Raw genomic sequence first — 21,471 nt, forward strand, 5'->3', positions numbered from 1 at the left:
AAACATGCAATATTGTTAAGATGTGACAACTAGAGTTACATCACCACGGCCAAAAATCTAGTGTTAAGATTTGATTTAGAATGGAATAGTAGAGTCAATATAGGATAATGGAGTAAACATATTCACGAGATCTCTTATGAAGGATCTTCTTTGATTTCATCTTTAGAGATATAGCATTAAGCCATGAATGTAGATCACCTATGGGTACACATAGAGGGGGGAATGTTAGATACACTCAATATCCCACCCTTGTAAGGTGTCATCGATGATCCATGGTTCTCAAAGTTATAAGGTTCCCATATGAGGAGGATCCATGGTGATCTTGGACATTGGTTGGGTCCTAACTTAAATGTTAAATGAGGCCTATGTGATCAGATAGCAAAAAGGAAATCAAACACAATAGAAGAAGCAGGAAGGGAAATGCCCGGAAGCACAAGGGCAGCCTCAAAAACCAAGTAAAAGGAAAAAACATATTTGTAAATGAAAGCAACCCTAAAACTTTTGTAAAAAAGCGAGAGGCTCCCTCTACAAATTGTAAGGGTAGATAGGTGGTAGAAAGAAAGCTAAGAGGATAGAAGGACAATGGGAAAGAGGGCCTAGGCCATGGCCAACCATGTAAAAAAGGAGATGACTGTCCAAAAGGGATTAGGACTTTGTATATAAACTCAAAAAGTGAATGAGAAGCTCATTCTTTGGTGTGTGGCAAAGTGAACTGATCTTCTTCCCTTCTCCTTCTTGCTTGCTTGTGTGTGCTTGAGAGAGGGAGTGTGAGAGTGTGAGGGAGTGAGTATATGAGAGTGAGGAGTCTTAGAGGTGAAGCTCTCCAGCACCTCCTCTCTTTTTCTCTTCTCTTCTCTTTTCTTGTCTCGTGCGTGGCTATGGAGGATGGAGCTTGGAGGTGGAGGCTTGAGGATGCTTGGGCTTGCATTTGTAACTGTGGAGCTACCAGTGTTCTTGAGGGAGGAGGTAACTCATTTGGGCATCAAGGTAAGCTCATTATACCCCGGTAGGATCAAAGATGCATCGACTAAGTGAGAGATAGCCATAGGTGTTTGCTTGAAATGCTTGAACAATAAGTGGTCCGTGGGTCTTTGCAGTTTTCCTCTACATTTTGGTTTTGTTGCCGAGACCAACGGATTCAAGCTTGAGCACTTGCGCACCTCAAATCGAGCGACGAAGTAAGGGTTTCATCCCTGAAGCGGAGCTAGAGATATGTAGGAGGTTTTGGGTTTTTAATCTTTGCAACAAGTATTTTGGTTTTTTGATGATTAGGAAAGTCGTTTCAATATTTTTCTTTCAATTTTTGTTGCACTTAGAGTAGGATAGGACCAAGAAATCAAAGCAGGAAGCTTTAGGGTTGCTTCTATGAAACATGCCCAAACATGAAAAAAAGGAGAAAAAAGAGTAATTAGAGGTGTTAGAATCGCACGGGGAGTGATTGGGGAGATTAAGGTGAGTCCAATAAGGGTTTAAGACCTTGGGAAGCAAAGGGAGACCTCATTTTTACTTGTGGCATTGAGAGAGAGAGAGAGAGACATAGAGAGACAGAGAGAGAGCTTGGAAAACTAGGGTTTCTTATGAATTGATCGACTCCCACCGGCACTGGTAGTGCATCCCAGGCATATACAAACCTTGCCTTATGTTCATAGTTGCATTCTAGAAGTCTTCATTCCTAGCTTGCTCATAATCATGTCGTTGATTCAATTTTTCATCATTTCGGCCCCTCGACTGACAAAATCGGATGCTCAAACACCCTACACTCATCCGATTCTGAGAATCGGATGGGCAACAATGGACTACTGCCACAGTCTAATCTTGATGATCAAACACTTGAACCTGTGACCTCATTCAATTTTGGAAATCTAACTCTCAGACCACCCTGTCTGATATTGGCAATCCAACACACTCAAATTGGACCAATCCATCCGATTGGATTGGACATACCCTGTCCGATTTTGAAAATCCAACATCCCATAGTCGGCAGACCATTCAAAATCGGATAGATAAAATCGGACACCTGTCAAATCGGACGTCTGATTCCTGGAATCAGACACTACAAAATCAAACTCTATATAATTAAACCATATTTTGATACATCAAAATTGACAAATTTAGTGTGTTCGGGATGATTGAGAGTACAACCCGGAACAAGAGAATTCACTGGACCACCATGGTAGGCCATTTGAGGATATCATAGCAGACCTCAAAGAGGAGAGGAGACTAGCATGGGAAGATTTGTAGGGCATTGTGGCCTACAATCAGGAACAACAAGCTAGAAGCTTGTAACAAAATATAGGAATACGGGAGTTAGCCTTAGCAAATAGAAATCGATCGATACCTAAGGCAGAGAGAGAGAGAGAGAGAGAGAGAGAGAGAGAGAGAGAGAGAGAGAGAGAGAGAGAGAGAGAGAGAGAGAGAGAGAGAGAGAGAGAGAGAGAGAGAGAAAGGGAGACAGAGAGCTAGAAGGAGACCTTATGTACTGATGAGTGAGCTTCTTATGAAGCAACTACTAGACAACACCTCCGCAGAGCAGAGCATAGAAGCACTTGTGACCTCATTGCTCACAAGGCTAGGAGTCAACCAAGGCTCCAAGAGCAAACAAAAAATCCATGTCATTGCTAAGCAGTTGGACAAGTACCAGCCAAACAATGATCCCTATAGCTTTGTAGAGCAGTTTGAGTAGGTTTGTGAGGCCAATGACCTCATCAATCTCACCCAACAGTCACAGGTCTTCGGTTTATGCTTAGGAAATAAGGGAAGGACTTGGTGTACAAACTTAGATGTTGCAGAACGTAACAATTTCAACCATCTCAAGAATCTCTTTATTAAGAAATTCTCAGAGGTGGGGTACTCAAACAACCTGATCATACGGCTCATGAACGTGAAGCTGAGAGATAAGGAGGATATCACGGATTATGTAACCCATGTGAGGAGTCTCTTTAAGAGAATCCCGATAAACAAACTCTACAAGGCCTTGATAGGCAACTCAAGATTGCAGAGATGCACTAACTAGGGTCTTTGAAGAGGCCGTTTGAGTGGATGACCAACTCGAGGAGAGGAGCTCCAAGAGCTTAAACCAAGATGAGGCTACCTCTAGAACCTCAAAAATGGCAACCACATCTAGCAAACAGTCGGTTCCAAATAGCCATGATAAGGAAAAGAGCATTGATTGAAATCACGAGCTAGGTGAGATGAAGATGGAGATAGCAAGGCTACAAGAAATGGTGAGGGGACCAATTTGTCCACATGTCCAGTGCATGTATAGTGGCAGAAACCACCTACCAGCTAAGTGTCCAGACCCTAGGTTTGAACCTTGCACCAATTGTGGTAGGTTTGGTCACGATGCCATGTATTGCAGACTACCAAGACGACTTCCATACTTGCAACCTTACAACCAACCTTACCTAGGAAATAGGCTGCCAAATGTTTTCAGGGGGGGAGCCCAATTGGCTCTCCCAGCACCTAATGATGCTAAACTAGCTATTCTTAGGATGGAAATAAATCCCACGTGCATCCCCTGCACTACAAGATACAGGCCTCATACTGATGTTCAAAGCAATGAAAATGTTCATAAAATAATTGCCCTCGTTGTCGCTAAATGCATTGATATCATCGTTTCCATAAAACCATCGGTATTTATGCCGCAATTTTTGTCGGTTTTGCAATGCAAAAAATGACGGTTTGTGATGCTTATTACGATGCCAATGATGATACATGTAGTAAATTTGCAACGTTAATAGCAATAGTTATAGAGAAAAAAAATTCCACATATATCAATATGTATTGTATTTATATTCTAGAAATGAATTACATGTTAGGTGCGCAATGGTCGTTAAGATGAGTGCAAAATGTACTTGGATCTACCAGACTAATACCTAGAATAAATACAAGATCGCTGATGAAAACTCAAGGAATTATGGCAAGATACAAAGGATGATAACAACATAGTACATAGAAGATGCCTACATAAATCACATGACCAAAAAAAAAAGAGGATGTGCACTCCATGAATCCAAGCATGAGCTATAGATCATTGCCATCCGAAAGCTTGTGCCAACGCAAAGGAGCATCAAATGGACTTTGAAAAATGAACAACTACACATCAGTCCATCATACATAATGGATTTTCAAAAAAATAGTAACTATGGACAAGAAAGATGATTGACTTACTAGGCTGCCATGTGCATATAGTCTATTGATCAATATACTAAGACCGTGTCTCTTCGCATATCAAGTCTCCAGGCCGATGGGATCATGGTTTGTAATAGAGTGCTGCAAAGAAAATAGAATACAACTGTTAGAAACACAATTGTCAGTACAAGTGATATTGCAAATAAAAAAGTGAGAAGAACAAAAGAAAAACTTACAAAGTCCTCCAGATAAGTCCTGTGGCCACCACTCCCCAGATGATGCACGACCCCTGCCTCCAATCATGCCCTCGCTGCCTCCCATTGTTGTCACTAATGTCCTAGAGAATCTATAGTCTCCTCTGTGAGTCTTTGCCAATCATCTCTATCTAGCCACTCGAGCTTTGAGACACTACTCTTGAGTGCCTTACATGCATACGATCGTCTATGTGACATGTACGTACGTATGTACTCCATCATCCACCCAGTGAAAAACCTCTCTGTCATGCTAGGTACTAAAAAATCCTCATGCAAGGATGCTATGCCGAAAAACTTATTCATACAACTTTCTCATGCGAGACATCACCCTCCTCCCCTCAAAATTCATGATCATAGCTCCTGTCTTGTCATCTATGAGGCATCCATACCCCTCTAGGGTATGTCTAAGGTGTGTTCTCTCCCACCTATGACTACACTCTTGGGCATAACTAGGAGACCCTTGTACATCTGGTGTACCCATGGGGGTAGTATCTCTTGGAGTAGCACTCATAGGGGTGCCACCTATGGATGGCTAAGAAAAAATTGGAGTCACTAGAGTAAATGTCTGCATACATGTGACAAATCCTATAGGTGACATGTCTCCACCAAAATGACAAGATGGAGACACTGCATTGGTTCCTCCACAACACCCACCTAAGCCATCTTCACTTGAACTTGTACGAGACCAAGGAGTAGCACCTATATCTCAATCCGACTATAGGCTCACAGCATCCACATCTCCATAGCACCCCCTAAAACCACTCCCTTTTTCCGAGCCCAGTCTGGATCATCATCCTCATCTACTAGAAACTGAAGCATCAGAGTGTGCCCAAGCAAATCTAATAGAATGGCTTGATGGTGTCCGGAGATAGCTCCTATTCTGCCATATCTCTCAATCAGGCCACTTGATCTGAAGACATACTTGTGCAACTCATGTTGTTCATCCCTTGACTCATTCTACTCTCCAAATATTGTCAAAGGTGCCTGCATAGCCAAAAAAAGATGTTAGCATAATCAATATAAAAATTCAAGCAAAGTACGGTAATATAACTCTCAAAAAAAATAATGTTACTTAAAATGCATATTCTAGAGTACCCTTATAAGAGATTCATCAATGAATTGAGTGGGCGGATGTTGCAAGTATGACATAGCCTATGGTCCCATGTCAATATCCTGGCACAACTCCACATATACTCTAGAAAGTTGATAGATAGATCACCACAAAAGGAGTCCACTTCGTTCTCAAAAAAGAATTCCTAGCCTCTTGTGTTTCCATCATCCTTACTTGATTCTACCTCCTTTACACGTTCCAAGCCATCTTCAATCTCCACCCCTTGCAATATTGACCCCTCTACCTGCATACACTCCTCATCTACACAGGGAATATTTCTTTCATCATACACTCTTGAACTTCAAGGAGCTGAAGACACAACATACCACCATCGAGGTTGTCGGGGGTTTGGATAGAAAATTACTTGCTCAAAATCACATATAAGAGAGATTCAATATTTGTGACTATTCTATGTCGTGAAAATTTTTTTAAAAACAGTTTATGCACCTGTTCACAATAGACTGGTAAGACAAACATCTCACGCAAATATTTTCATCTTTTCTCGAAATCTATTTCAAGAAATCCAGATGGACCTCAGTGAACAGTTGCCCCTACTCCTTCCAATACCACTATGAACCACTATACATTGAATATGATCATGGAGAAGCTATAGTAATCCAGTGAGATAACACTTTGCAAGTTATCAAAATACTCCATCTCATTTATAATGGTGTTTGGATCTGTGGCTCGCCATCATCTCTCTTGCTCAAACTTTACAATGATACCACAATCCATTGTGGAGTGCATTTTGTTAATGTGCTTGATGTGAAAATGTCTCTTGTGCGTGACCACACTGCACTATATATTTTGTAATGTATATTGAAATGGTTAGATTAGTCACATATAAAATCTAGATACACTAGCTTATAAAACATGCAACACCATATTGGGGAATATGGGAATTTCCCTAGTATAGAACTCCATCCCTTTGCGAGAAGGTGCAATCAAAGCTCCATATAACCATCGCATATACATAAATTGTGGCATTTTCTCCATGCCCTTAGGATATCGAATTGATCGATGACACATATTGCATCAAAATGTTGATTGTGCTTCTTTTCGATCTTTCCTAGCTCGCTCGTACTTAGCGAGCCATGTCTCCATGAATGCATGATGCAACATACAAAAATGATTCACTTTCTCCTCCATTGCAGCATCCATCCTTTTTTCTATCCCATTTGCAACTACCACATCTCCAATCAGTCTATCATCGTCCTTCAACGACCATAACATACAGTTGTTTGAATTCACTGTTGGTAGCTAGTGTGAAATATGCACTAAGGGCTCCGACACTAGCCAGCCTTTAGCCATGTATGGTTGGGTCCTGCAATCTCCACTTCATCTATACGATGACCCAGGAGGTGGGTTTGTATCATGAGCATGTTGGTGGGCAGGTACTTCTCAAAGAGACAAACTATCTCCATTGATCCCCACCTTGTGGATTCAATAGAGGATTTCTTGATCTCCTTCAGTGAGATCTATTGCACTAAATTCAATAACTTGTAAATCACCCCGTGTATTTTTAGAGTGAGGCGTCCCATGATCGTGATCGATAGTACAAACTGCCACAAATGAAGAAGCATTACGAACACTGACTAGACACTAAATAGCAAAATACATAGGCCACTTATAATCGAGGCCAATAAAAACCTAACATATCTTATGCCAATCATGGGATTTTAGCCTTAATAGTTGGTTGTCTTTGGAAAAAGAAGATCTAAGGGAACGCATCATACCCGTCAAGGTGCAGATAGACTTGATAATTTGCTTCAAAATGCACTTTTCTTTAGTGGACAAAACCCAAGGAGCATGAGGTAGTTGCAAGAAACCATCAGTACTCAGGCACCTCCATCTTGCCTATCTCCTTCAATTCAATTTGTGCCCTTGCAGTGTCTCCTTTTCCTGTGATGTGGTCCCATAGTAAGCTGCCCATATTCTTGAAAATATGCATGGGATCTAATAAGTGCTTGATCTATAAGTGGGTCCAAAATGGCAACTCGTAGAAAACTGAGAAACACTACATTCCATTTGGATGTGACTCCATGTGGACCATTTTCAACTCATACCAGCTTTGGGCATTCATTCATGCTGGAGGTTTTCTAAGAAAACCTTCACTCTGTTCATGACCCTCTGGCAAGAATGCAACGTGCCCTTGATATACCATCTTCTTCATGGTTTGTGACCTTTGAGAGTCCACACAATGGACATGCATGATAACCTGAGGTAACCAAACATGTCCCAACACCCCTATTTAGTCAACACAAACTTAAACGAGATATATTAGATATCACCAATGAGAACGGAAGTTTACTTACCTGAGCACTCCTCAAATCCCAGAAAGTCATGCATGGTCCACATGAGAATGGCTCATATATTGGTGAACTATTGACCATTGTGCTTGCTCATATCTTCCACCTTGACCTCCTCCTCCTATAAACTCTTAATCTCATCAACTAATGGACAAAGATAGACAAGGACTATATGCCACACATTGTAAAAATTTGAGCAGACACCAAATGGGTTGACACCATCCATAACAAGACTGAACCGAAGATTCCTTGGCTCTCGTGAAAATCTTGGAAATGTCAAGTCAATGTGGCTCCATCCGCATGAATCTACCGATATTCATTGGACTCCATCTATGGATCTATTCTGTGCATGCCACATTGTCAAGTTTGCAATGCCCGACGTACAAAAATGTGGCGTCGTATACACAGGGGATAAGTGGAAAGTGTCTAAGATATTTTTGAGGAATGGTTTGCCCTGCAAGTCCTATTGATACCTGTGAGCACCACACTTTGGACATGTCTCCATGGTCTCATACTCTCCTCGAAATAGCACGCAATCATTGAAACATGCATGGATCCTATTGTAGTCCATTTCAAGCTTTTGTAAAACATATCGTGCATCATCACGAGACGTAGGCATGGTATTTCAAAGTGGTAATATATGATACTTTAGCAACCTGAAAAAAATTCATAAAACACCTTTAAAAAGTACGTGTTTTTAATAATGGAGTCAAAAAAATCAACAGAGTATACGTAGAATGTACCTGAACAACTCGGTCACACTCACATCACTCCACCCGTATTTTGCTTGCACACTTAGGAGCCCAAGTAGTGTCTCCAAGAGAGATACTCAATACCCATCATATAATGGTATGGACACTTCCTCTCTTAGTGGATTAGATGCCTTGGCATCCATGGTTATCAATGCATTGATCATTGCCTCCATCTCAGGCTCCAAGATTGGAGGAAGCTCCAAAAGGCTGCCTGTCTCCTCTGATATAGAGGCTATAGACTGAGTCGTGCCTTGCAAGTGGTGGATTGGCTCAAACAGTCCATCGATTGCATGCCCATGAACTCTTCTAGTTGCAATAGGTGTATTTCTCCTTGGGATGAGACATCACCTCCCTGTATAAAGTTTATGGGTATATCTAATGTTTTTGTACATGATATTCAATTAGTTTGCGAATGTAAGGTATGATTGATACACACTTTTCTTACTGTTTGCTCAAAGTCCGAGATCTCTTGATCAATGATCTCCAATTGGAACTCACCAAAGTCTTGTACGTGTTCTATAGACAAGTGGCACTTTCGTCTGATTGCTAGCTTACATTGAGAGCAAGGGCATGGGACATGTTGATTAAGATATGCCTCGCAATCTTGGACATCACAATCATCATCGTTTTCCAAAATTGTCTATGTTATGACAAACGACATGTTTTTGTTCTCATTCTCTTTTGCTTTTTTTATTTGCCTCCCTTCATCCTTCTTTGCATCTCTCTCCCCCTCTATTTCTATAAATGTTTCTTTATCTCCCCCATCTTCCCTCCCCACTCTCACTTCTTCTCTCTTTTCCTTTTCCTCCCTTCATTTCTCTATGTTTTTCTCTCGTTTCCTCTTCATTCACACTCAATGCATCTTGCTAAAATCAAAATCAAAGATAATAAATAAAAAACTCATAAAACAAGGCATTGAAAGACTCTCTCTCCCCACCCCTCTTCATGCCTTTCTTCCCCCTCTACCATTCTCTTTCTAAATTTTTTTCTCTAATTCTCTTGTTGTTTTCATTTTTGTCTCTCTTCCTCTCGCTCTCTATTTATTGTTTTTTCTATCTCTTTTTCTCCCTCTTTTTGTCTCTTTTTCTCCAATTCTCTTTCTAGCTCTCTTTTTTTTCCCACTATCCTTCTTTTCTTTACTTCACTCTTTTATGCACCTCTCTCTTCACTCTCTATGTTTTGTGTTATCTCCCCCCTCTCTTTATTTCTCTCTTTTTCTCCCTCTTTTTGTCTCTTTTTCTCCAATTCTCTTTCTAGCTCTCTTTTTTTTCCCACTATCCTTCTTTTCTTTACTTCACTCTTTTATGCACCTCTCTCTTCACTCTCTGTGTTTTGCGTTATCTCTCCCCTCTCTTTATTTCTCTCTTTTTCTTTCTTTGTTGCCCCTCCATTTGTTTCTCTCTGCCCCCTCATTGTCTTCTTACTCATTCTCCTCTCTCTGTCTCCCTTTCTCTCTCTCACTTTTTTCCACTATCCTTCTTCTCTTTACTTTACCCTTTTATCCACCTCTCCCTTCACTCTCCGTTTCGTGTTCCCCCCTCTCTTTCTTTCTCTCTTTCTCTTTCTTTGTTTCCCCTCTCTTTTTTTCTCTCATCCTCGTCGTTGTTATTTTTCTTTCTCTCTTTGTCTTTCTTTTTTGCCCCTCTTTGTTTCTCTCTGCCCCCCCCATTGTTTTCTCACTCATTCTCCTCTCTCTCTCTCTCTCTCTCTCTCTCTCTTCCACTATCCTTCTTCTCTTTACTTCACTCTTTTATCCACCTCTCCCTTCACTCTCTATTTTTTGTTCTCTCCCCTCTCTTTTCTTTCTCTCTTTCTCTTTCTTTGTTGCCCCTCTCTTTGTTTCCCTCTTCCCCCTCGTTTTCTCACTCATTCTCCTCTCTCCCTCCCTTTCTCTCTCTCTTTCTTTGTTACCTTTCATCTTTCTTATCTCTCTCTTGTTCTCTCTTCCTTTTTCTTTTTTCTTCTCCCTCTCTCATTTCCTCTCTTTCTCCCTCAATGCATCTTATTCTCAAGAAAAAAAAACAAAAGAAAAGAATAAAGCATAAAAACAAACCAAGAGGAGGCAATGTACTTACCACAAAGGCCCAACGATGGATTCCATGTGTCCTCTTTGTGACATTCCCTCTTTTGCCTTCGTGCACTTCTCCCTCTTCTTTGCGTATGGCGACAACATTGGTGATAAGTTCTCCTTCTCTCTCTTTCTCTCCTCCTCTCTCTCTCCCTTCCAAAGCCATAATCTCTTTCACTCTCTCTCAAACTCTTTGCCACAAAGTGCCTAGCTTGGGTTTTCACTACTTTTTTTCTCTCAGAGGGGCATTGATATTTGCGTCACATTTGCAACACAAATAGAGATGCTACTATTTTGCATCAGAAATTACCATCGCTATACCCCCATTCCCTTGTAGTGCTAGCCACTTCATGGCCCTTTCGTAACCCATCCAGCGAGAGCGATACTCCAATCAACTATGTGGAGGAACCGAATGATGATGAGCCCTATGTGAACCCTTACATCTTGTACGAAGAAGATGAAAATCTAGTCCTCATGGATTTCCTGTCATGGAGCTAGGTAAAGGCAAAGGCTTAGGGAGGCACACCCAAGAACTGATTTCTTGTTGGAATTGCGGTCACCCAAGACACATCTCCTCACATTGCCCTGAATGGGAGCAGGATAATCAAGAAAAGGCTGATCTTAGATGTTGAGAGTGTGAAATCACTCATTTTTTTGCCAAATTCCCTAGATAGAAACCACCCTCTAGTACGACGAACAAGCCATCAGTACCATTGGGGCTATTTGGAGTTGAGACATTTAACGCAGGCACAAATGAAGCAGACTGATATATCACTGCTTGAACCTAGCAATCTAGATGCAACCTTGATAGAGAAAAAGAGTCGTAGACAAAGGAAGAAGAGGACAAAGAACAGGGTCATGCTTAAAATGGAGGGTGCTATGACATTGCCCACAGGAAAGAAAGTCATTGACGTAGAGGTAGAGACATTCGCTCCAAGGACTAATGAGAGGGGGAGTGCTAGGGTGGGGGAGTATCCCAATTGACAACACTGGCTCAAAGCCATAGAGAAGATCAAGGAGTGGGTGAAATTTACCCAAGAGCACCTTAAGGACACTGAGCCCATTTTGGAGGATGATATCGATGATCTCTCAAGCATAATCACACCAGTTGCGCCTCCACGACCAAAGTTGAAAGACTTGTTTGTACCATAAGCAGTGCCGCTTAGATGGATATTAAACGCTACAGGTCAGCAAAACAGTCAAGACCATTGGAAAATGAATGTTATACTAGAAGAAGAGCAAGCAACTAGTAATCTTCTTGCAATGCTAGTGACCACTTAGTGACTCTAAGCTGAGAAGATTTGCTTAGGTAGCATGCGACATTATGGCAAGAACTCAAGCAGTGGGTTGAAGGACTAATGGAGTAAGGGGTAGCTGATCTAAATGATAATGATGCAATAACTTAGATACCCAGTTTGATGCTGCACTCAGTGCCCAAGTCCTTACACATTAATGCTTTTTGGGAGGGCACAGAGATGCATGTAGTCCTACCAGTCCTAGCATTAGAAGATGCCACACGAAAAGGGATCATGGACATGGGGTAGAAGTCAGTGTGCTTAGCGATGCACTACTCCAGGCTTGGGGTAACCCACCTGTTAAGAATGATAGGTTTAATGTTACACTAGCTAATGTAATGAGAGTTAGGTCATTTTAGAGTGTTGAAGAATTGGCCGTTGAAGATCATAGGTGTCTAGTTTTTTGTGAATTTCATTGTCATGAAGGGAGTGGATTACAACACCATGTTAGGTCAACCCTAGATGTGCAATGCACGAGTCATAGAAGACTAGGGTAGGCCACCACCATGAAAATTGAAGATGAAGACAATGAAGTGGTGGCACCTACCTACCTATGCATATTAGTGATTGCCCATAAGACACACGTATTTGACACACTCATCGATGAGGGAGCTGACTGTAACATCCATATGCACAATCATTGGACCCTCATTGGTTAGCCCCAACTGTAGCCTACCAACACTAAACTCAATCCATTTGGAGGATAGTCCTTCTTACTCTACTAGGAAAGTGCAAAATAACGATCTCTATCAAGAATCAAATCCTACTTGTTATCTTTTATGTGATGCCCAACACTAAGACCGCTAAGGAATTGCTGCTAGGATGCACATTCAAGAAACAGGCACACTGCAATATCAAATATGACTCAGAGTGCATTCACCTTGCCATTGGAAATGTTCACATAGTGAGACTTTCAACAAGGGTAGCGTAGCTCCATCAAAGCCTGCAATGCCACCGATGGAGAAACCTAATGCAAGGTCTGAGGAGGGGGGTTGAAACTTGACCCATCCTCTGAAGACAAGTTGGTTGTAGCCTAAAGGAGACACATCCAAGACTACTGACTAGGAACTCAAATGGGTGCCCAAACGACAACCCCACCTGCCCAGAAGCCAACCCTCATGAACCCTTGACCATAGAATATCATGTCCTAGGCCTAAAAGGAAAAGTTGGTGCCACGAAAGTAGACGAACAGTTGAGCCACGATGGGTACCCAAAGACCTATTGCACGCTCAAGGCTAATATGATGGTACATGCGCTTCTCAATCCAAGCCCTCTAGCCCATCTCCACAAAGTGGTGAGCCAACTAGGAATGAGAAACCCATTGCCCCAAAAAGCAACAAATCCATAGAACCTCATGGAGTCTATCAAACCAAAGCCGCAACCAGCAGTCAACCCTAGGTCAAAGCCCTAGGTCAACTCAACCTAACACTTTCAGTGTTCCAACTGCTCTAGTGGCCAATAGCAGTACATCAATCGGGCTATAGGACCACTCTATCGCATAATGGCCAACAGACTCCCCACTGAACAACCTAGAAAAGACATGCATCAGTAGTTGAGCTATCGAGCTCAACAAAACCTCAACCTCTCACAAACCTCAAACACTCCTAGAAGCGTAAATCTATCCTTATGATGGCCATGGACCTAGCTATAAACACGGGGGATGATTTAGTCACTTGCATCAAATGCTTAGATGCACGTTCACCATGCTATCTAGGAGCTATGAATGGCTAGAATTAGGCTTCCTCGATAAAAATTAGCAATGGAAATGCACTCCTTACCATGCACTTGGGAGAACTATGAGTTTGTGTTCATCAAGATTCCTAAAGTAGCTAAGGAACTGATTGACAAATGAGATCTCTCGAGAGCAAGCTTGCACATAACAGTTGATCCTATCATATCACAGGAGAAAATTTGTTTCAAAAAGAGGCCAAGAGCTAGAAGAGCTGACAAGCTAGCCGACTTTGACTCCTCCTTCTTGAGGAAGTGGTATTCTCTCTAACTTCAATGGGATCAAAAGGGCTATCAAATCATGACCAATGCTGAGCAATGACGTGCCATCAAAAACTCAAAGTATGACCCCGGTTATGTAGCTCCAATCTGCTATAGGGTGTTGACCACCATTCATAACCGACCCATGGAATAGCAACTTCTAACCCACCCGTATTTAGATCACATTTTGACTGAGGAGGAGTAGCACATTGCCAGTCAAATAGACTCCGGTGACTTCCTCACAGATGTTCTCACCTACATCACTCAAGTAGGCATCCATCCTTTCGACATGGACTACTGTGCTAATCTAGAAGACAATCCGAACTTCTATGATTGGCACATGCGAAGGTAAAACACTCTGACCACACACTGAATGCCCTTGACCTCTCAAACCTTAATCCTAGGAAGAATTCTTCTCAATTCTTAAGGGGAGGGGGTAAGTTGAAGCAAACATGTAAGATGAATGGTGAAGCAAACATGTAAGATGAATGAAACCAAAGGCGAAAAGAATGGATGAAAATCAACTTGTGATTGAGGAAACGTAACAAATTTTTTTGTGAAAAAGCATGGACTATTTAAGAGAAAATTATCTTTATTTAATTGAACATTTCAGTTTTCATAAGCATTTCTTCCATCATCTACATGTCTTTTTGCAAAGATGATTTAAAGAATACTAATGTTGAATTATGGTATTATGATAGATACTTACATTGGCAGGTCAAGAGAAAATCAGCAAAGTTCCATTCTCGGAGGAAGAGCAAGCAAAGTACAACCTCTCATTGGAAACCATGACTTACAATCAATTCAAATTCAGGAATATTGTGAATTCGAAAGACATAATCATGGAGGAGCTAGCCATGAAGCAATTGGTGAAGTAGTGCAAGTTGCAGAAGTACGTGGAGAAGGTGGGCCAAGCCGTCAAGTACGAGAAGTGCACGGAATTCCTTCAGACCTTCAATAGGAATGGTGGCACCGTCATGATACATCTAGAGAACGAAGATTGCCAAGTAGAAATTGAGTTGAGCCATGATTTGGTACATAAAGTATTGGGCCTACCCAACAAAGTGGAAAGATGGACAAAAAGGGATGTGTACAACATGTTGAGAATGGACAAAGTGATAGTCCACACCAATGATGACATTAGCCTGGTTGACATCCCCAACCCCAAAGTCCAAATTCAGGCCAAAATGGTGCACGCCTTATTCTCCAGTGAAAGGTACAATGCATTGATGAGTAGAATCAACATGCCAATGTTAGAGAGCATCGTTGCCCAATCCTTTGAGACAAGGTAAACCTAGATGGTGTGGCTTTGTGAGGAAGAAAATTGAAATGTTGGCAAAAGCATTGTCCATTGGTGGGGGCAGAGTCCTTGGCCTCCAAAGCTAAGAAGTCGTCATCATCAAAGGCTTTTACCATTGGCTTTGAAGGGGTCTTAATAGCGATCATAAGAGAGGCACTCGAGAAAACACAAGAAGACAAGGTAGTCAGTGAGACATCAGATAGGTCCCCTCCACACCAAGCAGAGATGCAGTCAAGAAAAATGACTGTGAGTGAGGAGAGTGAGAAGCATGATGTGGCCAAGGAAGGGCCAAGAAATCAAAGAAAGAGACTCCACAAAAGAAGGCCAAATAAGAGAGTGGAAAAAAGAGAGAAAGTAGACCTACACAGAGCCCAAAGTAAGTCCAAAAGCACAAAAGAATGAATAAAGAGAAAAGAAAGGGACAAGGCAAAGAGGATAAAAGAGGAATCCAAGAAAGCTGAGGAGGAGAGAAAGAGAAGAGCTGAGGAGGAAGATATGGAGCTTAGGAAGAAAGAGGAAGAAGATATAGCCCTAGCTATCCACCTCTCATCAATGGAGCAACCTTCAAGGCAAGAAGAGTTGGTTGTATGAGTCCACTGAGACATGAAGGTCCAAGCACCGGCTCTAAAGCACCCAAAATCCTGCCACCCTAGTCACTATACCCACTCAAGACTCCTCTACCACGGTGGATGCCAACAATCTTGTGGCTTGGGTACAGTTCCTAGTCAATAAAGAGGAAACTAAACGTGCAAGTGTAGGAACCCCTATGATGGGAGTAAAAAGATAGACAGGTGCAGATGTGGAATCCAGATGGGACTCCAAAAGCTGGAAGATAGAAGCATCTTCAACCACTGGTCCCAATGCACTGCCATTGTCTACAAACTACGATGACTACGTACAGGAACTACTATCACATATGGAGTGGGCAAAGGAAGACAAGAAAATTTCCGCAGTTAAGCTCGAGGCTGAAAGAGAGACGATGGTAGCCTCTCAATTAGAGAGAACCCATCAAGTAGCCATGTATCAGAGAGAGATCAAGGAGCTAAAGGAGAAGCTCGAGGCCAAGGGAGGAGAAGAAGAGAGGTGGCAAGCAAAACTTGTGGCGAAAACACAAAGCCTCATGAGCCTACATCGCAATTTTGATGAGCTCGTGGTGCTATACAAAGACCTACAAAAATGAAGAGAGAAGCTGATGGTACTAAAAGCATATAGAAAATCTGGGACAAAGGATAGCCTCAGAGCTTGGAGAGCAACAATGCTTGGAAAGAGAAATTTAGGAATAGGAGAGGAGGCTAAGGGCATTAGACTACGAGCACAACAAAACCCTAGAAGAAATGAAGAAAAAAGCAGATGAATGGGTGCACAGGAGCGAAGAAAAAGTGAGTGACTTAGTGTGCCGACAAGCCCTTGCAAAAGGTGACAGGGTGTTAGTAGAGAGAAAGGCACAGGCTGCATAGGTGACTTTGGAAGCCCAACAACGTGTCTTTCTCCACACTCTCTTGGATGCCACACAATCTAAGGAAGAGGAGGTTGTTGACTCATTAAGAAAAAAGTTGAAGATCACTCGCACGGGGCTCTAAGGCATGCACTACACATCCAACTACAAATTGTAGGGCACAAAGAAGCAGAGCCACGAGAGCATAGGGGAAAAGAGAGGTAAAGGATGACTAAAGACATAGGGCCAAGTTTGAAAGGGGGCAACAAGCCATGGCTCCTTAGTGGGAGGTTTTTAAGACAAGACCCTACTTCGCAAGAATGCCACCCCCCACCACTCTTTTTGACCTCAACACCAGCAAAGATGTTCGTGCAATGGCTAGATCAATGTGTGGTTAAAATAGAAAAATGCACATAGGTCACAGTCACTGCACCTAGGGGTCCTCAATTTAGAAACGTTCAGTGCCTTCGGTTGACCGCCGGCACTGATGGTGACGATAACTTTTTTTTTAAAGGACCGATCACAATACTAGCCAAGCTAGGCACATGGCTCAACAACAATCCATAGAGCACTCCAAACTCGCCTTTTCGTGGGTTAAGAGAAATGTAGAACTACCTACACTGCTCAAAACATTTCTTGAAAATAATTGGCTTTCTCTCCCTTCTGGTGGCTGCCGCTAGATCATCAATAAAGACTTTCAGCTCCTGTAAGAAAATATCACTAAAAGTTTTATCAGTCGTACTTCACCAAGTCCCTAGTGCATTGCATAATCCAAAATCCATCTCATGATACACAAAGATATCAAATACTATGATAAATATTATTTTCAATTTATCTTTTTCTACCATAGCTATTTGGTTATAACTAAGAAAGTAGTCCATAAACAAATAGATATTCCTACCTGCTGCTAAAACTGATCTAGAGTCTGATCAATAAATGGTAGTTGATACTAATCTTTGATTGTCTACTTATTGAGCTCTCAAAAATCTATGTAAAGCTAGATTTGATTATTTTTATTCTTTCTAGTAACTACTAGTAAAAACCACTCCATATGTTGTACACGAAATATCAGGATAGCCTTATAAACATTCTGTAGCTTCTCAAATAAATCATCCTTTAGTTCAAAAGGCATACGCCTCACTTTTTGTCAAGAATAGGATGAATACTTTCCTTTAGAGGAGGTGTATGCCTAGCCAGACTAGGAAAAATACCTTCAGCTCATCATAGCTTCAGGCAAAAATATCATGGAATTCTTGGATCAAGGACACGTAGACTTTCCTCTCTTCCATACTAAGCATAGATCATAATTTAATCGGTCGTGGATCATCCAACATACCTAGATCTAGCTCTATCACATTTGCACCTCTAATTCTATCTTGAGCTTCTATTGGCTCATTCAAAGAGTCATCTAGTAGACATCTTCTATAGTGGATCTCTCTCTTGATCATCACTTGACAAAGTCTCATTGCCAAAAGGATTCTCTAAGGCATCTAATTTTGTTGAAGATAAACATACTCTTGTGCTTTTGAGGAGATTCAGGATATACATCCACTATTACATATCTAGCGCCTCCGCAAAAAGTTAGACTAGCAAATATACCAACTTGATAGTTGGATTGCAAGATCCATGGCCTTCCTAATAATACTTGATAGCTTGGCCACCCTGAAAACCTAATAACCCTAAAGTATAAGATGCATTCCACATTAGCAATAGTCACGTAGACTTTGATAATGCAACCTTCTGATTTCCTTAAAAAATCATCAGCCATCCAAGGAATTATGGAAGCATCCTTTTGGATTTCCAGTACCAGGATTTCCATGAAATCTGAACTCATAATGTTGATGGAGGATCTGGTACCCACAATGACATGATCCACTAATATGCCATCAACATATATTGCCACCCTTGGACAATGCTTTTCACAATATTCAAACCTGTCATCTTCCACACGAGCTATTCCCAAGGGCTTGATGATATATTTAGTGCAAAGAATCTTCTTAAACTCTTTATGCACTCTTGGAGATAACTTGATCAAGTGCATGATATTCACATGAAACTTTATCTTGCAAAGAGAATTGGCTAAGCCGGATTTATGATAATTAGCAATGGTTCTCTTTTCTTCCTAGACCATTCTTTCTCTTGGTCTCTGAACAAGCTTTGGTGTCTCTTTCTTGGATTTTATCTTCTTCTTTGGCAGGTCCTTATTGGAGTCGGCTTTTCTACCAGTAGCTTTTAAAGAACCAGCTTCCACATCAAGGTTAAGGACTTGTATCCCCTTATTTTCTTGTTTAGGGTTTTCCTCAATAGATTTTACATTATCTGTAATGCCTTATTTAACCTTCTATCCTCTTGTAATTGCTCATAAATTGAAAGCCTCAGTGGTATTAATATGCACAACTTCGATAGGACTACCATCACTACCACTGGGCAATTCTTCTACAATAGCTTTTCCTCTCTACAATATTTTCTTTGGTCCTTCATCCTCTTGAAGGTTATTTCCTTGTTCTCGATGATTAATCAAACCTGGATGCTTATTCCCTTACTGAAGAGCACTAATATAACTGCAACAAGAACTAGCTAGATGGTAGGACTTCCCACATATGTTGCATATGACATTAGGGCAATTTCTCAAAAAGTATTAACCACCATACCACTTACAACTAAATCTTGATGGACCACCCTCTTCAAGGCATCAAATTCCTATCAAATTTTACTACTGCTTTAGGAAATTAACATCTACAGCTATTTGTCTATACTATTCCATTATCATATCTATATAATGCTTCATCATGTTGTTAACTTTGCCTCAAGAATATTTGATGCACTAGACTCATAACAATGATCATCCACTTTCATTTTAGCTAGCCTAACCATCTGATTAGGAATTGATCCTTACAGCTGATTAATTGGCATGACATTAGGGTTCATCATTTGGCTTCCATTGTTTAGTGGAACTATTTGGCTATCCATTGGCATAGCAATATTAGGAGGATCCCGGAGCATGGGCACATTCTGCATTGTGCTTTCTCTTACACTCAAATTGGTCATAAGTGTACTAGTCACCCTTTGACTTCCATTGTTCAATGCCAAATTATTTCCAAGACCTAGACTAGAATTTAGGTTTACCCTAGATACATAGGCTACTTGTAATTGAGACTCTACCTCCTCTACTCATGTAATAACAATGTCTACATTAGCAAGAGCAACACTATTCAAGTGTACTTGGATATTGAAGTCTAATCCATGTAAAAAGTACTGCAATTGTGTAGTAAGTGAAATAGGAATAGAGGTTTGCAATTTGCAAAACACCTCTTTCAATTTCTTAGCATAAGCTTGAGCATTCTCATGGGGCTTTTGAAATATCACACTCAAAACACACAAGTAATACTGTTCACCTATGTGAGGGACAAACTCTCTTCAAAGGGCTGTAAAGAATAAGTCAATTGTGGTTATAGCCTTAGCTTCCAAGCCACTATACCACATTGCAACTCTTCCTTTCAAAGTCATAGTAAAGAACATCATAATATGTCATTCATCCTAAATTCAAAAATTGAACATTAATTTCTAGAACTCAATGATGTGAAGCTTTGCATCTTTCTCTGCCAACCCATTAAAAAAGGGTAGAGAGAAACCTAGGACTGGAAAATATGACATTTCTTCACATATTGTAATCAGTTGCACCATCATGATGATCGGGGTTTCTTTAGGGGTTATACTACCACTTAAAGTAGATTAAATTTTTAGGAAAGGGAAATGCTTGACCTTCCTCCTCCGACTGATGGATTGACTGGGATATTGATTGGGTCAACAATCCCTCTCTTTCTCAAGGATATCGAACTACTATGCTTAAGAGAATATCTCCTAATGATTTTAGCTTGCATTTAATCCTTTTAGCTCTTTCTTGCCATTGAATCTTAACTTAACGGTGTCCATTAGGAAATAATGGATCTATTTTAATGCTCTTTGGCATATACTAAAAAATTGGTCCCTATTAACCAAGATTCAAAGAAGGTCACTTTATCAGTGGCTCCCAATAAACACACCACCTCTGTCGGGACCTAAAACTGGGCCGGCATTGGCTCTAGGGCTCTAGCTGACCTCCTATGCTCACTAAACCACCCTCATGGCCTTGCGGCTAGGAGCATCTAGAGGTTGTATACTACTTTAGAAAAACAGCACATTTGTATTGATTTCCCTTCCCGACTCCAATAGAGGGAGTATCCAAACATACAAGTGATCAACACCTCAATTCACATACATAAAGGCCTCCCCCCACATTAGAATTTTATGGTGGCTCCTACATCTCTCCTATACCCCAAGGATTAGCACCAAGATGCATCATCTTACACAGAGATTACGAACGTAATAGAGTCCTCTCATAATATAAATGTAACAATCTAGGAGATTGTATATATTCCTCACTTAATCCATTTCCTAAGATATCACACTACCCTACAACAAAAGGGTATCTTACACTCTCAATGTTGGTCATCACCTAAATATACAATTACAATTCATCCAAGAATTTATTTTACGATACCATATTTAGATTGCATATCCAAATTGTATGGCACTCTATGCTCAATCAACTTGACTAAAAAACAGCCAACATGAAGAACACAAATAATCTTTTCATGATTTTCTTTCTGCTAATAGCATTTTGCTAACTCCTACTACTTAATCCTTTAGAACTTATATGAACCACGGCCTATATACTATGATATGCAAAGAAATCAATAACTTAATCGAATGATTTTTATTTAAGCCTCACACCCCCTATTGTTTATCTTTAGATTAGTTGCACAAATGTAGAGAGATTTTGTGATA

The sequence above is a fragment of the Lygodium microphyllum genome, chromosome 1 (assembly GCF_053477565.2).
Source record: "Lygodium microphyllum isolate KBCC chromosome 1, Lygodium_microphyllum_v1.1.10, whole genome shotgun sequence".
Taxonomy (NCBI): Eukaryota; Viridiplantae; Streptophyta; class Polypodiopsida; order Schizaeales; family Lygodiaceae; genus Lygodium; species Lygodium microphyllum.